A 22,270-nucleotide genomic window follows, 5' to 3' on the forward strand; every position below is an offset into this window, starting at 1 on the left:
AAATGGATTTATCTTATTGGGACAGAGTGTTTGGAATGCCCTAAAGTGGAAGGAGGGGTTTTGGGAGAAATTTACCACAAGAGGCATGGTAAAACCAAGGATGGATCAAAACCAAAGAATAGCTCCAAAACCATTTAGGGTTCTTTTTAAAAGAAAAATAAATCCAAGAAATGCTTTTTAGAAGGGAAACTCAGAAGAAAGGTTTTTAGGAGGGGTTTAAATGACCATCTTCAAACCAAGCAAGGCTTTTGCTAAAAACAAAGACAAATTTTTTTTGGAGTGTCACACCCGAGATCCGCCGGTTTTGACACCGATAGTCGTCCACCGCCTCGCTGCGCTCGGTGCGGCGTGGTCAACAAACGAGAGTCATCGGAAGAGGATTGTACATGGAGAGCCTGACGGCTGGGACCCACGAGGTCCATGGTTGCACGCAAGGAAAGTTCCTCCTTATTAAGCTGAAAAAATGTTTCCTCCACCTGACAGCTGGGACCCACCGGCTATATCTTTGCACGGAAGGAAGTGCCTCATTGTTTTGCGAAAAAAATTATTCATCCCGTTGACAGCTGGGACCCGTCAGATTTGGTGGCTGACTTGTGGGCCTACTAAGCGGACGTGTACGCACGGCTTTGTCAACTTAATCAACAAATGTTTCTAGCAGCTGGACCGTTGGATGTTAATCCAATAGCTGTGCTCCTTCTTCAACCTCTGTTCTTGCTCCTACCTCCCATGGGCGGCACCGCGGCTGTGCTGCTGCCCACCCGAACCAATCAAGTTTCCCACTTCTCTCCATCTGCGACTCCACTGCCCCATCTTCCCCATCTCCGGGTCATTCCAGTCTAGGGCCTCGCCGTCATCCACCGGCCTTGGTGCGCTCGGCACGGTGTGGTCAACGTGGTCAACAACCGAGAGTCATTGGAAGATGACTGTACGTGAGAAGCTCATAGTGGGGACGCACCACGCCCATGGACGCATGCATGCAACGGAACGCGGCGTGGTCAATGTGGTCAAGTAACGACTTCCATTGGAAGTGTACTATATGTGGAGAGGCTGACAGCTAGGTCCACGGCTACAGCAAGGAAGTGTCTCCTTATTACGCGGAAAATATTGATTCCTCCACCTGACAACAGGGACCCACTAGACGGGCCACCATATTTTGCGAAAAAAACGTTTCCCCCCTGACTACTGGGACCCACCTGACGGGCCACCGTATTTCGTGAAAAAAACGTTCCCCCCGCTGTCAGCTCGGATCCACCGGAAGTACCTCCTTATTAAGCAGAAAAAATGAATACTCCCCCTGCTAGCTGGGATCTACCTTGGTGGGTGGCTGACTTGTGGGCCCACTAAGTTGACGGGGACAGAGGGCTTTGTTAACTTAGTCAATATGAACAATTCTAGCTCTAGTGACCGTACGATGTCCATCCAACGATCGTAGTGCTTCTTCAACCTCTGGTCTTCTTGCTCCAGCCACCCAAAGCAGCACCGGTCGTGCCGCATGCTCCTGCCTCCCATGGCCGGCTGTGATGCCGCGGAGGCCTCACTGCCCCCTACTACTCCCGCCGCTGGCCAGGCCATCCCTCTACTCACCCACACACCCTGTTATTCTGCGGTGATGGCAGCCTCACACCGCAGCCGAACGAGTGAACCCTCATACTCCTCTACACGTGGGAATCCACTGCCGCGTCGTCCCCTTCCTTCCTAGGCCTCGCCGTCATCCACCGCCCTGGTGCTCTCGGTGCGGCGTGGTCAACATGATCAAGGAACAACTTCCATCGGAAGAGTACTGTACATGGAGAGGCTGACAACTGGGTCCACGGCGCCCGCAAGGAAGTGCCTCCTTATTACGCGGAAAATAATGATTCCTCCACCTAACAACAGGGACCCACCGGACAGGCCACCGTATTTCACGAAAAAACATTCCCCCCCTGACTGCTGGACCCACCAGCTACATCTTCGCATGCGAGGAAGTGTGTCCGGGCAAACAAATGATTCGCCCCCTGACTGCTGGGACCCACCAGCTACATCTTCGCACGCAAGGAAGTGTCTGACAGTCGGGACCCACCTGGTCGAAGTGTACGTAGCGTTGTCATTCTAGTCGCGAACGTGTACGTACATACTGGTGGATGTAGAGGCTCGCACGTATCGTAGTAGAGGCGCGCACGTAGCATGTACACGTACGTACAGCGGCCAGTGTGCAAGAAAGAAAATACGGCCACGTGCGTACATACAGGCAGGGTCTTGAATGCCTACTCGCGCATACGTACGGCTAGGGCTCGTGTACATGGCTGGGTCGAAACGGAGAAACAGCATCGTCGTTGTGTTCATGGGGAGCAAACCGGCTGGGTCGGAACGGAATGCGTCCTCGTGTTCATCAGGAGGGTTTGGACGGAACAGGCGATGGAAACGAGGCCTGGCATACCGCAGAACGGAGGAAACGGCCTTGTGTTCGACCGACCACATACGAAACAGGATCCTGTTCATCGGGAGGGGTCTGGCGTACTGCAAAACAGAGGACACGGACCTCCTACGGTCAAAACAGGGGTCCTGTTGATCGGGAGGGGTGTGGCGTACCGCAAAATGGACGAAACGGACTTGTGTTGGAGCGCTACGGTCAAAATGGGGGTCCTGTTCATTGGGTGGGGTGTGGCGTACTGCAAAATGGGACTCCACGGGTTACTGTTCATCTCCACCGTCGACCTCCTCCAGCCTCCACGGGCTACTGTTCATACACCGTCGACCTCCTCCAGCCTCCACCTGCGACTGTTCATCCACGGGCTCCTGTTCATCCAGCCTCCACCGCGCGCTACTCCACCGGCTCCTGTTCAACCACCCCTCTCCACGGGCTCCTATTCAACCACCCCTCCACGGGCTACTGTTCATCCACCCCTCCACCATCTACTGTTCATCCAGCCCTCCACGGGGTCGTCCTATTCATCCAGCCCTCCACGGGGTCGTCCTGTTCATCCAGCCCCAACCGGCTCAATCGATCGGGGACCTGTTCATCCAGAGGCAACGCCACGGGGTCCTGTTCATCCACCCCCACCGCTCACTGTTCATCCAAACCCCCCTGCAATGCTCACTGTTCATCCAGAGGCAGCATCGATCGGCTTCAGTTAGCAGCAGTAGTGAAGGAATCGCTCGATCAGTTAATAGCCACCGATCGATCGCTTAGGTTCAGTAATGCGTAGCCTGTAGTGCAATCGCTCAGGTTCAGTTAGAGCCCAACGCCTCGCTCGGGTTCAGTTAGAGCCAACGCCTCGCATACACGCACATACGTGTACGAGAGAAACGCGCATCGCTCGGTCCCCAACCACCCACCATAACCAGGAACTCCCCAAAATTTTCCTTGCCCTCGCTTCTACCATGGTTTTTTCCATCATGGACGGCCCAAAGAATGTCATGGAGCTGCGTCTCTGGCCCGCCCAGGACGAAAAACCCATTTTCTGTCATGATTTTTTGTCATAGAAGTAGGAGCCCACCACATCTATGATGATACCGGGTTTTGTCACAATTACCATCATAGAAGTGTCATAAGTATGATAGAAAAAAAATTCGTTCGGCCCAAAATGTCATGGATGTGTCTTTTTTTTGTAGTGCTGGTGATGTTGGTGCCGGGAGAAGAGCCGAAAGATGAGGTAGCGGGCCACCAATACGCCATGAAGGCGTCGGTGCCATCATACTCTGACTTGACGGCTCACCACCCGCCTTCTTCGCCTTCTCCTGCCTTCCCACGCTAGCCGCCCAAGGAGGCGACCCCGAGAAGTTCAAGGAGCTGGCCCCACCCCCAGCAAATTGCTCTGCCAAGAGGAAGGGCCAGGTGCAGATGCTGCTACTGCCGGTGCTGCCCAGGGACGATGTGTCCCACGCCTAGTCGGACATGTTATCCTCCCGCTTGACTCCCTCGTCGTTGCTGTCGCTGTCCTCCTCGCCACTCTCACTTGAGGAGGAGTCTTCATCATCGGAGGAGCTCTCCACGCAACACATTAGGCGAGTTCCCAAGTGCCTGAAGACCTTGACGGAGTGCAGGCCATTCTCCATTAATTTGAAGTGGATAATGAGCCCCTCCGATAGGCTGTGGGCACGAGCGAAGGCCTTCCATCCGCAACGAAGAAACATGACGTGAGGGGCGGGGAAGTCAACGTCGACCCGCATGCTGCCATTATCGCGGCCCCTCATATGCAACCTTAGATCCTGTGGCGGGTCGAGCTCCATCTCCCGAGCGAACGGAGTAGGGATACGAAGACGATGATGCACTGGCAGGTGCAGCCTGATGACAAACTCGTGGGGCTGGTCCTCCGACGTGACCCTCCATTAGGGGAGGGGCCACTGGTGGGGGCGAGGCCGGTGCGCCGCTCCGTCCTCCTCATCCCCGAATTCCACAGCGACCTCGGCCTCGCCCCCTCCCGCTTCCTCTCGTAGCCGACTCTGCCGCCATGAGCTCTCGGGAAGGAGGGGCACGCTGTCGAGCAGAGACCCTCATTGCTGTCATCGGAGCACTGGCGCGCCCTCTCGCCATAGCAATGGATGGAGAATGGCGACAAAGTGGAGATGCAAGGAGATGCTTTTCCTCCTACCCCTAAGTCCCCTTTTATAGTTGGGCAGGGGAGGCCGAAGGACTAGCTCTACACCCCTGAAGAGCCCGCTCAAAACCGGCTCATTAAAGTGGCAGCAGGCGAGGCCATCGACCGCCCTCCCCGCCCAATTGAAGGCGCGTGGGTATCGGCCCCCGCGCGCCTTCCCATATTCCATGCGTCTGTCACCTACCCCGCGCCGTGCATGCGGCATACAAGGCATAAGGGGCAGGCGTAGTGGGAAACGTGGAACGACGGTTCCAAGGCAGAGAAAGTGAATGAGCAACAGCCCTGCAGTCTTAAAAGGACACACGAGCCGCCTCTTTACTATTCACCGTAGGATGACACATGCATGCTTCAGTCACCTCACGCACGATCCCCACGTCACGCATTCAACGTGGGTCGTGGGGAATCACAGCGGACGAAAAAGTTACCGCCATAAAAATCAGCCCCGCCTGCCCGTGCACCGTTCTGGGCCTAGCCCAACAACGCGTCACACTTATGTGTGGCCCAGGCCCAAGGGTTCCTGTCGGTGTACAAAAGTAGGGGCTCTTCTTTTTACCCCTTTACTTCTGCACGGGCAGTCAGAGCCACACCCACAGCCACACTGAGCAGGGCAGAGGAGGGAAGCCAAAGACGCGAGACAATCGAAGCAACGCCAAGATCGGAGACGCAAAGAGCAAGAGGGCGAGGTGGACTCCCCCGGCAAGACCCTTGCCGGTGCAGCCTCCGCAGCCCCGGCAAGAGCCTTGCCAGGGCAACTTGCCCAAACACCAGCAGAGTGCACCACCCTTGAGCCCAAGGGTTCCAATGCCAACAACCACATTGAGACCAAGGCTCGGGAGGCACCTCCATGGTGGCATGCAGATCTTTGTGAAGATCATAAGCATACAAGATCAGATGAGGACCAGAAGACGATGATCCTCGGCAAGATCCTTGCCGAGGAAATCCACGAGACCTCCGGCAAGATCCTTGCTGGGGACGACCGTGATGTCCCGGCAGTACCCTTGCCGGGGCCCCGGAAAGACCCTTGCTGAGGACATCAGCAGGACCGCGGCCAGGCCCACATCCACCAAGACTCCGTCACCGCTTCCAATGCAGCTGCCAGCCCAACCAGCTAGGTGAACACCTGCGTGGTGACGTGCGGCCTTTGGACCGACTCAGCAAGCACCTGCGTGCATGCGGATCTTTGTGAAGACTCCACCGCCGCACCAGCTCAGCAGCCTGCCAGCCTACATGGCACTGCATGCATCGTTGGCCTAGGTGCGTGTCGAAGCAAGACAAAGCAGCGACATCCGGGACGAGCTTCCTCGTCGTCCCCAATAATGCAAGAGAGGCACGTCGGTAGCGCATTAAATGCGTTTGTCCGACGGGGCCAAAGGATAGACTCAGCCACTGTTACCTTTCCACCTCCTGTGTGCCACTGTGGCGACCCTTTGCCTATAAAAGGAGGCCCGAGGCATACTGGAGAGGGATTCGGCTCTTTTGGACTACGCGTGCATCGTAGCTAGTTCAAGAACACAAGAACACTCAAATACACACCAAAGCAGGACTAGGGTATTACGCATCCTCGCGGCCCGAACCTGGGTAAATGATCCTTGTGCTGGCTCCTAGACCCGCTCTTTCCACAACCTCGCGCCCGCCGACCATAGTAGGGATTCCAGTGATCCCATAGGTGTCATTCCCACTGACACCTCCTCAGCATGGTGGCCGTCGAGATGATGAAGATGTCCACCGGTGATGATCTCCCCCTCCGGCAGGGTGCCAGAACAGGCTCCCGATTGGTTTTCAATGGCTACAGAGGCTTGCAGTGGCAAAACTTCTGATCTAGGTTCTCCCTGAGGGTTTTTGGAATATTTGAGAATTTATAGGGCGAAGAGGGGGTGCGGGAGGACACCGAGGTGGGCACAACCCACCGGGCACGCATGGGGGCCCAGGTGCGCCCTGGTGGGTTGTGCTTCCCTCGGGGCACCCCCAGGTGCTGCTCTGGCCCATTGGTAGTTTTTTGGTCCATAAAAAATCCACAAAAAGTTTCACCGGTGTTTGGACTCCATTTGATATTGATTTCCTGTGATGTAAAAAACAAGCAAAAAAACAATAACTGGCACTGGGCACCGGGTCAATAGGTTAGTCCCAAAAAATGATATAAAGTTGCTATAAAATGATTGTAAAACATCCAAAAATGATAATATAACATCATGAATACTTCATAAGTTATAGATACGTTGGAGACGTATCAGCATGCCCAAGCTTAATTCCTACTCATCCTCGAGTAGGTAAATGATAAAAGAAATAATTTATGAAGTGTGAATGCTAGCAAAGTGCATAAGTTTGATCAATGATAATTTGAATCACTTTTCCTAGCATCATAAAAGCAATACTTTCTTATAAAACCTCTCATGTTAAAGTAGCAACCAATCCACATGTAAAGGTTCAAACAATGAATTATATTGAAACTCAACAACCTATATTCTTAGGCACCAAACAATTGCAATTCAAATTATTCAACAGAGTCTAAGTAAGACCTCCACATACTCAACCATCATATAGTCTTCTATGATTGCTAACACTCACCGCATACACATGAGCAAAAAGTTTCAACCGTACACATACAAAGATAGGGGCTTATAATTTCGCCTCCCAATGTATTCACCTCAAGGGTGATGTCAACAATAATAACTCATGCTACCCATATCCAACTGGATATATGTGCCTAGATCTTTCCTCACCACATGATGCTTGCCAAAAGAGGAAAATAAAAAGGAATAGAGAGAAAAACTTTGACACTTGCATGAAAGTAAATACATAAAAGGAAAAGATAGGCCCTTCGCAGAGGGAAGCAGAGGTTGCCATGCGCTTTTTGGTTGTATGCTCAATCCCTTAGTGCAATAGAATATCACGTTATATTGCCCCTTATGATGGCAACCTTTATTATGCAGTCTGTCGCTTTTATTCTTCGCCATCACAAGTTCATACAACGCTCAGTTTTCTCTTACACTAAATGATCTAACACTTTTAGAAGCAATTTTATTGCCTTATTGCACTGATGACAACTTACTTGAAGGATCTTACTCAATCCATAGGTAGGTATGGTGGACTCTCAAAACAATATTTTGGGTTTAAGGGTTTTTGGATGCACAAGTAGTATCTCTACTAGGTGCGGAATTTTTGGCTAGCAAAGATAGGGGGCAAGCACCACATGTTGAAGGATCTATGACAATATAACTTCTATGTGAATATGAACAAACATAAATCATTACATTGTCTTCCTTGTCCAACCTCAACAATTTGGGCATATAATATTTTGATGGGGGCTCAGAATTAGAAAAGATTTCCAAGATAGTATATTTGCATGTGAAAGTTCTCTTCCTGATAGTAATCATTCAGGAATTGCTTGTATGACCAACATTGTGATTGTCAAGCTTCAAAAGCTTTCACTTTCTAAACCCAATGTGAAGCCACTACTAGGCATGATATGAACATTTAATTTCAATTTCATGATATTCAATTCATTCAACAATTTACTCATAGGATATAAGTGAAGCACAAGAGTAAATGTCAAACTACTCCAAAAATATATAAGTGAAGATCAAGCAAGTAGTTATGTAAATGGGTAGCTATTTAAGGACTCTCTTTTATTTAAAACTTTCAGATCTAAGTATATTATTAAAACATCAAGCAAAACAAAACAAAATGACATTCCAAGCATAGCACAACTCGTGTGAAGAAGCAAAAACTTAGGCTCAACCGATACTAACCGATAATAGTTGGAGAAGAAAGGTGGGATGCCTACCGGGGCATCCCTAAGCTTAGATGCTTGAGACTTCTTGGAATATTAGCTTGGGATGCCATGGGCATCCCCAAGCTTGAGATTTTGTGTCTCCTTAATTCCTCTTATATCACGGTTTCCCTAAATCTCAAAAACTTCATCCACACAAAACTCAACAAGAACTCGTGAGATAAGTTAGTATAAATCAATGCAAAACCTTATCATTCTCACTATAGCAAATCACTAAAATTGTTATTTGACATTACATAATAAATGCCTATGCATATTTAATAGTCCTATCCTCAAATAGAATCATTAAACAAGCAAACATATGCAAACAATGCAAACATAATAGCAATCTGTCTAAACAGAATAGTCTGTAAAGAGTGCAATATGACCCATACTTATTCAACTTAAAAAATTCTGAAAATTTAACACATTGTAGAAAATTCATCAGAGCTTCTTGTGAAAAAAGTTTCCAACATTTTATCACATTCTGAATTTTCCCGGGAATTTTTGCAACCGCGGCAAACTTTCTGTTTTGAAACAGCAACTCATATACTTGCAGAATAAGCATGGTAAAGTCTATGCTTGCTACTTTTATTGAAAAGAAAGATGCAACACATTATTCTAAATAACAGCAATCAAAACCTAGTAAAATAAAATGATTCTCCAAGCAAAACACATATCATGTGACGAATGAAAATATAGCTCCAAGTGAGGTTACCGATAATGTTGGAGATGAAAGAGGGGATGCCTTCCGGGGCATCCCCAAGCTTAGTTGTCTGGATCTTCCTTGAATATTACCTTGGGGTGCCTTGGGCATCCCCAAGCTTAGGGTGTTGTCACTCCTTATTCTCCTCATATCGACATCTCACTCAAAACTTGAAAACTTCAATCACACAAAACTTAACGGAACTTTGTGAGATAGGTTAGTATGATAAAGAGCAAACCATTTCACTTTGGTACTATCAAAGACAAGATTTATAATTTGTTTCCACACAATGCCTACAGTAGCATATCATTTCCACAATATATATTGAGCAATATAAGCCATAGAAACTATGAAACAAGCAAACTGTTGATGACCCACAAGTATATGGGGTCAATTGTAGACTTTTTGATAAGTAAGAGTGTCGAACCCAACGAGGAGAAGAAGGAAATGACAAGTGGTTTTCAGCAAGGTAATGTCTGCAAGTGCTAAAATTGTAAGTAGCGGAGTAGTTTGATAGCAAGATTATTTGTAACGAGCAAGTAATGATAGTAGTAACAAAAGTGCAGCAAGGTAGCCCAATCCTTTTGAGGCAAAGGACATGCCAAAACGGTCTCTTATGATAAGCAAAGTGTTCTTGAGGGTACACATGAATTTCATCTAGTCACTTTCATCATGTTGGGTTAATACGTGTTTGGTACTTTGATAATTTGATATGTGGGTGGACCGGTGCTTAGGCGATGTTCTTACTTGAACAAACCTCCTACTTATGATTAACCCTCTTGCAAGCATCCGCAACTACAAGAGAAGTATTAAGAAAAAATTCTAACCATAGCATTAAACTTTTGGATCCAGTCGGTCCCTTACGGAATAGCGCATAAACTGGGGTTTAAGCTTCTGTCACTCTCGCAACCCATCATCTAATAACTAAGCCACAATGCATTCCCTTAGTCCCAAATATGGTGAAGTGTCATCTAGTCGACATTCACATGACACCACTAAGGGAATCACAACATACATATCATCAAAGTATCAAACACATATCAAGTTCACATGATTACTTGCAACATGATTTCTCCCGTGACCTCAAGAATGAAAGTAACTACTCACAAATGATAATCATGCTCAAGATCAAAGGGGTATTATATAGCATAATGGATCTGAACATATAATCTTCCACCAAATAAACCATATAGTAATCAAGTACAACATGTAATCAACACTACTAGTCACACACAAGTACCAATCTATAGTTCCGGTACAAAGGTTGAACACAAGAGTTGAACCAGGGTTTGAGAGGAGTTGGTGTTGTTGAAGATGTTGATGCAGATAACCCTCCCCAAGATGGGAGAGTTGTTTGTGATGATGATGACGATGATTTCCCCCTCTGGGAGGGAAGTTCCCCCGGCGGAATCGCTCCGCCGGAGGGAAAAAGTGCTCCTGCCCAAGTTCCGCCTCGAGACAGCGGTGCCTCATCCGGAAAGTATTCTCCTTATTTTTTGTTCTAGGTCAGAGTGACTTATATACCAGAAGAGGGGCACCAGAAGTGGGCCGAGGAGGGCAGCAGCCACCAGGGCACGCCTGGGCCTCCTGGCGCGCCCAGGTGGGTCGTGCCCACCTGGTGGCCCCCCTCTGGTACTTATTTGCTCCTAAAATTAATTCCATAAAAGGTCCTTGTGGAGTTTCAGCTCATTTGGAGTTGTGCAGAATAGGTAGCTTGATGTAGCTTTTTTAGGTCCAGATTTCCAGCTGCCAAAATTCTCCCCTTTGTGTATACCTTGCATATTATGAGAGAAAAGGCACTAGAATTACTCCAAAAAGCATTATTATATAGTAAAACAACATAAATAACAGTAGCAAAACATGAAGCAAAATGGACGTATCAACTACCACAAGCTTAGACCTTGCTTGTCCTCAAGCGAAAACCGAAATTGAAAAACATGTCCACATGCTTAGAGAGAGAGGTGTCGATAAAAACAAAAATATAGAAATAGCAACATCATATAACTTATTATAACATCAACAAACTTTAACATAAAACTTTTATCATAGAAATTTTATCATAGACTTCTCATGAACAAGTGAGAATTCATCACAACATCAAGTATGAAGCATAAACTTTATTGGAAACCAACAAACTATGTTCTCAGTCAACTTTGCAACTACAATTCATCATCTTTTCAGGAAGGATCACGTATCAGAACATTTAGGCAAGTCCACATACTCAACCATCATTTAGTCTTCTATGATTGCTAACACTCACCGCGTACACATTAGCAAAACGTTTCAACCGGACACATAGAAAGATAGGGGCTTATAGTTTTGCCTCCCAACGCATTCACCTCAAGGGTGATGTGTCGGTGTACATAAGTATGGGCCTTTCTGTACCCCTTACTTGTGCACGGGCAATTGTAGCTACACCTGCGGCAAGGCTTGGCGGGCAGTAGAAGGAAAGATACAAGACTACCAAGACAGTATTCAAGCTAGTGAATATAGAGCAGAAGACAAGCTAGACCTCCCCCAGCAACACCCTTGCCGGGGCGGCCTACGTAGCCCCAGCGAGAGCCTTGCCGGGGTGGCTTGCAAAACACCAGCAAGGCCACCACCCTTGAAGCTGAGAGCTCTGGCACCATTGACAACGTCAAGGCCAAGACTCGGGGGCGCGTGCATAGTACCATGCCGATCTTTGTGAAGACTGATGGCCTGCAGGTCTACGTGGAAACCAGAAGACAAAGACCCAGGGCAAGGCCCTTGTCGGGGACGACAGTGAGTCCCTGGCAAGACCCTTGCCGGGGACAATTGCGGGGCTCAGCTGGGCCCGTGCCCGACAAGGTTTCACCACCTCACGACCGTTCCAGCACGGCGACCAGTCTGCCAACTAGGCAAGTGATACGTCTCCAACGTATCTATATTTTATTGTTCCACGCTATTATATTACCTGTTTTGGATGCTTATGGGCTTTATTCTACATATTTATATCATTTTTGGGACTAACCTACTAACCGGAGACCCAACCCATATTGCTGTTTTTTTGTCTATTTCAGTATTTTGAAGAAAAGGAATATCAAACGGAGTCCAAACGGAATGAAACCTTCCGGAGCGTTATTTTTGGAACGAATCTGATCCGGAGAGCCTGGAGTGCAAGTCAAGAAATCTCTGAGGGCCCCACGATATAGGAGGGCCCCCCCTGTAGGGCGTGCCCCCTGTCTCGTGGGCCCCTCGGGCGTCCACCGACATACTTCTTCGTCCTATATATACCTACGGACCCCGAAAACATCCAGGGGCACCACGAAACACAATTTCCACCATCGTAACCTTCTGTATCTGTGAGATCCCATCTTGGAGCCTTTGCCGGCACTCTGCCGGAGGGGGAATCGACCATGGAGGGCCTCTACATCAACATCCTTGCCCCTCCTATGAGTTGTGAGTAGTTTACCACAGACCTATGGGTCCTTAGTTATTAGCTAGATGGCTTCTTCTCTATTTTGGATCTCAATACAATGATCTCCCCCTCTCTTGTGGAGATCTATTCGATGTAATCTCTTTTTGCGGTGTGTTTGTCAAGGTCCGATGAATTGTGAGTTTACATTCAGATTTATCTATGGTTATTAATTGAATCTTCTTTGAATTCTTTTATGTATGATTGAGTTATATTTGCAAGTCTCTTCGAATTATCGGTTTGGTTTGGCCTATTAGATTGATCTTTGTTGGCATAGGAGAAGTGCTTAGCTTTGGGTTCAATCTTGTGGTGTTCTTACCCACTGACAAAAAGGGTTGCAAGACACGTATTGTATTGTTGCCATCGAGGAGAAGAAGATGGGGTTTATATCATATTGCATGAGTTTATCCCTCTACATCATATCATCTTGCTTAAAGTGTTACTCCATTCTTATGAACTTAATATCCTAGATGCATGCTGGATAGCGGTCGATGTGTGGAGCAATAGTAGTAGATGCAGGCAGGAGTCGGTCTACTTGTTTTGGATGTGATGCCTATATACATGATCATGCCTAGATAACGTCATAATTATTCGCTTTTCTATCAATTGCTTGACAGTAATTTGTTCACCCACTGTAATACTTATGCTCTTGAGAGAAGCCTCTAGTGAAACCTATGGCCCCCGGGTCTATCTCTTAACATATTTGCTTTCAATCTACTTTTATTTGCATCTTTACTTTTCTTGCATCTATATCATAAAATACCAAAAATATATCTATCTTATCATACTATCTCTATTAGATCACACTTTCGCAAGTGGCCGTGAAGGGATTGACAACCCCTTTATTGTGTTGGTTGCGAGTTCTCAGTTTGTTTGTGTAGGTGCGTGGGACTTTGGAGGATCCTCCTACTGGATTGATACCTTGGTTCTCAAAAACTGAGGGAAATACTTACGCTACACTTGCTGCATCACCCTCTCCTCTTCGGGGAAAATCAACGCTAGCTCAAGACGTAGCAAGAAGGATTTCTGGTGCCGTTGCCGGGGAGGTCTTCGCTCAAGTCAAGACATACCAAGTACCCATCACAAACTCATCTCCCTCGCATTTACATTATTTTCCATTTACCTCTGTTTTTCCTCTCCCCCACTTCACCCTTGCCGTTTTATTCGCCCTTTCTTTCCCAATCTCCTCCTCTCTTCTCGCTCGCCTCTTTCCGTTGCCGTTTTCTGTTTGCTTGTGTGTTGGATTACTTGTTGCCATGGTACAAGATAATACCAAGTTGTGTGATTTCTCGAATACCAAGAATAATGATTTCCTTAGTACTCCGATTGCTCCTCTTAATGATGTTGAGTCTTGTGAAATCAATACTACCTTGCTGAATCTTGTTATGAAAGATCAATTCGCCGGCCTTCCTAGTGAAGATGTCGCTACTCATCTAAACAATTTTGTTGATTTGTGTGACATGCAAAATAAGAAAGATACGGATAACAATATGGTCAAATTGAAGCTATTTCCGTTTTCACTTAGAGATCGTGCTAAAGTTTGGTTTTCGTCTTTGCCTAAAAATAGTATTGATTCTTGGAACAAGTGCAAAGATGCTTTTATCTCTAAGTATTTTCCTCCCACTAAGATCATCACTCTTAGGAACGATATTATGAATTTTAAACAACTTGATCATGAGCATGTTGCCCAATCTTGGGAAAGAATGAAACTGATGCTTCGCAATTGCCCTACTCATGGTTTGAATTTATGGATGATCATACAAAAAATTTATGCCGGTTTGAACTTTGCTTCTAGAAATCTCTTAGATTGGGCCGCGGGAGGCACGTTTATGGAAATTACATTAGGAGATGCTACAAAATTACTTGATAATATTATGGCTAATTATTCTAAATGGCACACCGAAAGATCTTCCAGTAAAAAAGTGCATGCTATAGAAGAAATCAATGTTTTGAGTGGAAAGATGGATGAACTTATGAAGATTTTTGCTACTAAAAATACTCCTCTTGATCCCAATGATATGCCTTTGTCTTCTTTGATTGAGAATAATAATGAATCTATGGATGTGAATTTTGTTGGTAGGAATAATTTTGGAAACAATGCTTATAGAGGAAATTTTAATGCTAGACCGTTCCCTAGTAATCCCTCTAATAATTATGGAAATTCCTACAAAAATTCTTATGGTAATTTTAATAGGATGCCCTCTGATTTTGAGAATAGTGTGAAAGAATTTATGATTTCTCAAAAGAATTTTAATGCTTAGCTTGAAAAATATTTGCTTGAAGTTGACGATTTGGCTAGGAACGTTGATAGACTTTCGCCACGTATCGCTTGTGCGACTGTTTCGGGATTTGACAGGATCGCCTGGGCCTACACATCAGCCACTTGGAAGTGACTCCATATAAGGAAACCGGCGGAGGTTTTTGAACAGTGCCTCCTCATTTTCTCCTCCCTCGCCTCCAGATTCATCTGCTGTGCCCACCAACTGCCCGACGCTGCTGCTCTGTTCCGGTCTCGTCGGCAACAATGGTGAAGGAGAAGACGACGGCTTTGGAGCGGGCGAAGAAGGCGACGGCAGCAGCGAAAGCGAAGGGGAGAGCGACCAGTCGAGGGGGATCCTCGTCGCGGTCCCGTTTGCCGCAAGGTTGGATCCAGTGTGATTGGATCCGCTCGACCATCACCCAGAAGGACCTCAGCGACCTGGCCGACGAAGGCCTGATTGCGCACGGGGCGGCGAGGCTCCCGGGGATGGAGTAGCAGCCGCAGCCTCAAGAGGGTGAGTGTGTCCTCTTGACGACTCATGTAGATCGAGGGTTCTCTCTGCCACGGCATCTCTTCTTTCGAGGGTTTTTGAATTTCTTTGGAGCTCAGCTTCACCATTTTACCCCAAATTCCATCGCCTATCTCTCCGCCTTTGTGTCTTTGTGTGAGAACTTCTTGGGTTGTCGGCCGCACTGGGGCCTCTTCAAGCACATATTCACTTGTCGTTCTCAGATGGTGAAAAAGGCCAGCCCTAATGACGAGAGAACTCAGGTAATCCAGATGTGTGGGGGTCTCGGGGTCCAGATGAGGAGTAAGAGCGCTTTCCCAGCTATGACCCTTCCCGAGTCAGTCAGAGGGTGGTAGTCGACCTGGTTCTACTGCCAAGACCAGTCGATGCCGGGGTAGTCGACTGGGCTCCCTCCCTTCTCTATGAGTCGAGTGAACAAGCCATCCTCTCTGAAAGTAGTTCCAGAGGAGAAGGCTCAGGTAAAAATGTTGATGGATCGAGTAGTTCAGTTGATTCGTGATGGTGTGACCGGCATGGACCTTCTGGAGGTTTTCCTCCGGCGGTGCATCCAACCACTCCAGTACCGGGGCCACCCGATGTGGCTGTATTCTGGTACTGAAGACACCAGTCGGGTCCACCCAGAGGAGGTCGACCATGCTACACTGGAGAGGTGGATGACTGCCATCACGGGGAACAAGGACAACCCTCATGGAGCCAGGAGGATCGTTCCACTCGACTAATCTTATGAGGCGGACAAGGTACGACCACTTTCCTCCGAATGCTCCGTCTGTTCTGTTTTGTCGTAGATCAGTCGATTGATTTTTGTCTTGCTTGCTATTTTCAGGAAACCACCGAGTTGTACTCGATGCCCAACGGGGCGCAGGCACAGGCCGAAGAGGAGGAAGGAAGCGGAGGTGAAAGCCAAGAGGAGTTGGAGTCGGATGCCAATGAGGGTGATGAGGATGCAGGTTCTGATGAGGAGGAAGAGGAGGAGGAAGAGGAGGAGGAAGTTGAGCCTCCTCGTTCTGAAAGGAGGTCCAAGCTCGCTCATGACCCTGCGGCTGATCGTGGTAAGGGAGTCGTGCCTGCTGGGCAGTCGACGAAACACCCTCGGACAACTTCACCGGCGCCGACTGAGATGGCGTCGAAGCAACCCCAAGCGGCCCCGACAAAACCGGCGAAGGCCCTACCGAAGATGAGGATGGAAAGTCCGACTGTTTCTGGGTAACTGCATAACTCGTTCTTTTCCTTTTATCATGGATACACTCTTGGTCGACTCAATTGTTGACAGACTGATTTTTGAAATCGCAGAGCTACTACTTCTGAAACTTCAGCCAGGCATGAGGACCAAGAAATGGAAGATACTGCTACCTCTCATCCTGGTATGATCTGCGCGGTTTCACTTCCGGTCGATTGGGTCTTTTATTTTTGACTTTGAACTTCTCCTGCAGCTCCACCTAGCATTGTCATCAATCTCCCTGACGATGACGATGAAGCGCCCCTGAGGCAGAGGAGGAGCAGGAAGGCGACTACTGGCAAGGCTGCTCTGGTTGTGTCAGCGCCCGGACCACAGATTCCAGAAGGGAGCAACGTTGCTCGGACTACCGTGTCCTTTGCGGAGCCATTGACGGTTTCCCGCCCTTCATCGTCGAGTGCTCACCCGCCTTCTCTCTTCTCCACCTACCACGTCCCGGAGGACCAAGCAAGCGCTGCCAAGGAGGCCATACGCCAGGCAGGGATTATGATGGAGCAGGTGAAGGCGATCCGAACCGCCAGACAAGCAGCTTATGACGCGAGTTCAGCTCTCCAGAGTAATGTCCAGGTTAGTTGAACATCGACTGGAAATCTTGATGTTTGTCATGCACTCACTGGGTGTGTCAATTTTTATGGTGGACTGCTGGCAGTCGACTGTAGTCTTTGTGTCTTGAAATTTCTCACTTGACTTGTTTCACTCGAGCATGGTCGAGTGGAACAATGAAACTGGTGGGGGCACGCTTAGTGCACCTGTCAGGACCCCGACTCAATGTCACATCGATCTAGCCGGTAACACCTCATATCACTTTGCGGCCTCACGCACGGTATCCCCACGGGTGTCGCCTTACCTTTGCCCGGAACCGTTTGCGCCTTTTGGCTCACGTATATGATAGTGTCGCTAGCATCCATATGATAAGGAGCCCGGGCTGACATGACTAGTCGTAAACCCAAAGTGGCACAGACTTACAGGGACAGGCATCCATGACCCAGCTTCGAACGTGTCGGTCATCAGCAAGTGGGTCCGGGCTGTAGCACTGGGCTAGCAGGACTCCGGTAAACCGGGCTGTAGCGGCTAACAGGACTCCGGTACTCAAAGCGTGACATTTCCACGAAGGGACAGACACAGGAACGAAGAAGGACACATGCCGGCCAGCCTAAGTGTTCCAGAGCAGTAGCAAGCTACCATGGCTCAGCGGTAACACTAGGAGACATTTCCCGGTAAGAGAGGCTACTAAAGATAAACAACTAGATGGTCAGATCCCACACATACCAAGCATTTCAATCATACACACAATATGCTCGATATGTGCACATACAACGAAGCATCACAACATGACTCTACGACTCAAGTACTTTATTTAAGGCTCAGGGAGCCATACATAACATACATAAAGGTACGGGTCTCACGACCCAACATACAAGTCATACAGTCATACAAACCGGCAGCGGAAGTAACTTGTCTGAGTACATACAACTAGTAAAATAAAAGAGGCTTGGAAAGCCTAGCTATACTACGTGGTCCTTCACAAGCTCAGGGTCACCACCTGGGTCTTTAGCCTACTCGTTGATGTCAACGTCTACATAGAACCCATCAGAAGGGGTTGCAGCGTCTTCTGTAAAATGTAGATTATAGCAACATGAGTACAAAGGTACTCAGCAAGACTTACATCAGATCCTACATACATGCATATTATCAAGAAGGGTTGGTGGAGTTATTGCAGCAAGCCAGCTTTGACTCTTGGCTAGACTATCCTACGATACTTCAACTTGAAATGGTTTTTCGCACACGAGTCCACTACTCACCACTTCAATACACTACCGAGGATCCACCTCCGTCTTCCTACGGAAGAGCCATCCTCGGCACTCACACTTATCTTGAGGCTTTTAACAGTTTCCATTTACTTGTCTATGAACTGTATAGGCAACCAAGTAGTCCTTTACCGCGGACGCGGCTATTCGAATAGATCATGTTAACCCTGCAGGGGTGTACCTCTTCATACACGCTCTCACCACTTACCGTCGTTTACACGACATGTACTCGGCAACCTTCAAGCGGAAGCCCAACGTGGGTGTCGGCCACGACCTACCTAATCACCTAAGCCTCCAGTCCAGGTTTATCGCCTATCCAGGTTCCATCCGCAGGGAGTCCGGCCGAGGTTTCCCATACGGCCCCGAACGATGTGAACAGGGTTCCCGAGATACCTAACGGGTATTCGGTACACCGTGCCACGTACCTACCGCATCACAGCCCACCCCTACGGTCAGCGCTGTCCACGGCCTCCAGTAGGCTACAAACACCAGAAACTACTTGCAACTCCTGGACGGAGAACTAGGGTGAATAAGAAGCCGAGAGGGTCCATTGGTTTCGGGCCCAATGCATGGTAGTAGCTGATTCTTAAATCACACATACAGATCTCAGTGCTTAAGGTCGGCTTCAGTGAAACAACCCACCATGTACTCCTACATGGCCTCTCATCGATACCTTTACCAAATCGTGTTCACCACACCACTCTCATTACCGACATAAACATTTCACTCTAGCCCATCACCCAGATGAACCAGACCTGACACGACTCTAAGCATAGCAGGCATAGCAAGGTAGGAACAACACATACATATGGCTCAAACAACTCCTACACATGCTAGTGGGTTTCATCTAGTTACTGTGGCAATGACAGGTCATGCAGAGGAAATGGGTTCAACTACCGTAGCACACAGCAGTTTGAAACGCGTTGTCTTAATGCAGTAAAAAAGAGCAGGAGCGAGAACATGGGATTGTATCGATATGATCAAATGGTTGGTTGCTTGCCTGATGGGTCGATGCACTGATACGGTTCTTCGTTAGGGTAATCACGGTACTCCTCGGAGGCAGAACCTGTCGCAAAGGACACCGATACACAACCATCACCAAACAATGTGCAACAATATGATGCATGCATGAAACATGGCAATATGAGTGTGTTGGGCTAATGCAACTAAAACCAGAAGGGTTTGAACAAATTTGAATCAAGGATTCAAATTTCAAATTCAAATATGGCCTTTTAAAGTTCTTTTCCTTGTTCTGCTTGAAACATCAATTTAACTTGTTTGATCATGCATGAAAATAGTACAGATGGATAGATTGGATTTTTCTGATCATTTTTCATATATAATTTGTCCAATTTGGAGTTACAGAATAAAAGTTATGAATTTTTGAAGTTTAAATAATATTCTGGAATTTCCTGATTTAAATTAAATCCAGAAATATAATTATTGCGCCAGCATGACATCAGCATGACGTCAGTGGTCAACTGCGGCTGGCTGGAGTCAAACCTGACGTGTGGGGCCCACACGTCAGTGACAGGGGGGTTAAACAGAGTTAGTTTAATCCTAATTACTAATTAGTGGCGCTGGGGCCCACTGGTCAGTGTCAGGGGGTTAACTAACAGTGGTTAGCGCTAATCCTAATTAGCTACAGGGCTGGGCCCACCTGTCAGGGACTCAGGGGGGGTTCCTGCCGTGGTCAAAGTGGGTCAAACCCACCGGCGACGTGACGCCGGCGAGGCCCGAGACGGCGGCGCGATGCGGGATCGCGCTACAGGGCACGGGCGAGGCCGTTCTTGGGCTCGTTGGAGAGCTCTTGCTCCCGCGCGTCGAACGGTGGTGGTGGCCGGGCCTGAGGTGGCCGGAGTCGACGGCGGCGAGCTCGGCTGCGGCCGCCGGAGTTCGGTCGTGCACGGAAACGGGGTTGGAGCTCGAAGGCGAGCTAAGCGAGGCGCTAGGGATGCTCTACGGAGCCTTACGAACTCGTTGGACTCGCCGGGGTGACCAAATGGTCACCGGAGCTGCGTCGACGGCGAGCTCGGCGACGGCGGAGGTTCGGCCGTGGTGGGGAGGAGGTTGCGGTGAGGGAACGAGGGGGAGAAGAGGGGTAAACGGTGGCGTAGCTCACCGCGGTTGCAGTGGGCGTCGAAGCGGGCTCGGGGACGCGCTGGAGACGGCGAATCGACGGCGACGGTGGTCGGAGTCCGAGGAGGGGAACGGCGACGTGACGGCGATGCAGGGCTTCCGGAGACCCGTGGAGCGGTGGGGAGGAAGAGGAGGTCGAGGCGGAGCTCCTGAGCTAGTCGGGGGAGCGAGGGGTGGCCGGAGTCGGCTGCTATGGCGAACGGCGGCGACGGTGGTGTTCGGCCGTGTGAGAGAGAGAGCGAGGGAGAGGAGGGGAGAGCCGAGGGCGAGTGAGAGAGAGCAGGGGGGAGGCGTGGCGTCGTCCAGGGCATCGAGGCGAGGAGGGGAGGGCAGGCAGGCAGGGAGAGAGGTGGCGTGGCGCGGTGGCGCGCGCGCGCGCCGGCCACACTCCCCTCCCTCTGTCGGGACGAAGACGACAGAGGAGGGAGGCGGGCTGGGCCGCCTGCTGGCTGGGCCGGCCAGCTGGCTGGGCTGCACAGGGAGGAGCCCAGGTAAGTTTCTCCCTTTATTTATTTTTCTGTTTTCTAATTTCTGACATTTGTTTTGATTTAAATAATATATTAAATCATTTATTTAACTTATGCCAATTTTTGCAGGAGCTAGATATATTATTCCAGAGCTCCTTTATAATTGGCATAATATTTGGACATATATTTATATATATAGAAATATATTTCCAAAGCAAATATTTATGCATTAATTCCAAATGCCCAAAATAAATGTCCATGAGCCACTAAAAATATTGGTTTGATTTTTATCTCTGTCCAATATTTTCAGAGATCAACATGAGCATTTTCTTGGACCCTTTTGGAGAAATTTTTATTTGGGTTATTTTCAAAATGATTCTGAGGGTTTCACAGATCCCCATTTCAAGTTTCTGATGAAAGAGTAAACATGATGCAACACTCTAATGCATGACTAGCTAGGGTGTGACAACTCACCCCCACTCAAAAGAATCTCGTCCCGAGATTTGGGTTCCTCCGGGAAGAGGGCGGGATACTCAAGTCGAAGACGATCCTCCCTTTCCCAGGTTGCTTCATCTTCAGAATGGTGCAACCATTGAACCTTGAGAAACTTGATATTATGACGTCGAGTGATACGCTCGGCCTGATCGAGGATACGAATGGGGTACTCTCGATATGTAAGATTATCCTGGAGATCAAGCGTTTCGTGGTCCACTTCACGGATAGGATCCGAGAAGCAACGCCTGAGTTGAGAAACGTGGAAGACATCGTGGACTCTGGAGAGGTGCGGAGGTAGTTCCAACTGGTAGGCAACTTCTCCTCGTTTGGCGAGAATGCGAAAAGGTCCAATGTAACGAGGAGCCAATTTGCCTTTGATACCGAAACGATGGGTTCCCTTCAGAGGGGTGACCCGAAGATAAGACTTCTCGTCAACCTCGAAAGTCATAGCCTTATGCTTTCGGTCATATTGACTCTTTTGACGGGATTGGGCTGTTTTCAACTTTTCACGAACGATACGAACTTGTTCTTCTGCTTCCTGAATCATGTCCAGGCCAAAGAATTGTCTTTCCCTGGTCTCTGACCAGTTAAGGGGTGTTCGACACCGTCGTCCATAGAGAACTTCAAAAGGGGCTTTACCCAAGCTAGATTGATAGCTGTTGTTGTAAGCGAATTCGGCAAATGGAAGGCACTTCTCCCAGTCCATTCCAAATGAGATAACAGAGGCTCGAAGCATGTCCTCTAGAATCTGGTTGACGCGTTCCACTTGACCACTCGACTGAGGGTGGAATGCGGTGCTAAAGGAGAGACGGGTTCCCATAGCATTTTGGAAACTTTCCCAAAATCGAGA

This window comes from Triticum dicoccoides, chromosome 2B (assembly GCF_002162155.2).
Source record: "Triticum dicoccoides isolate Atlit2015 ecotype Zavitan chromosome 2B, WEW_v2.0, whole genome shotgun sequence".
Classification (NCBI taxonomy): Eukaryota; Viridiplantae; Streptophyta; class Magnoliopsida; order Poales; family Poaceae; genus Triticum; species Triticum dicoccoides.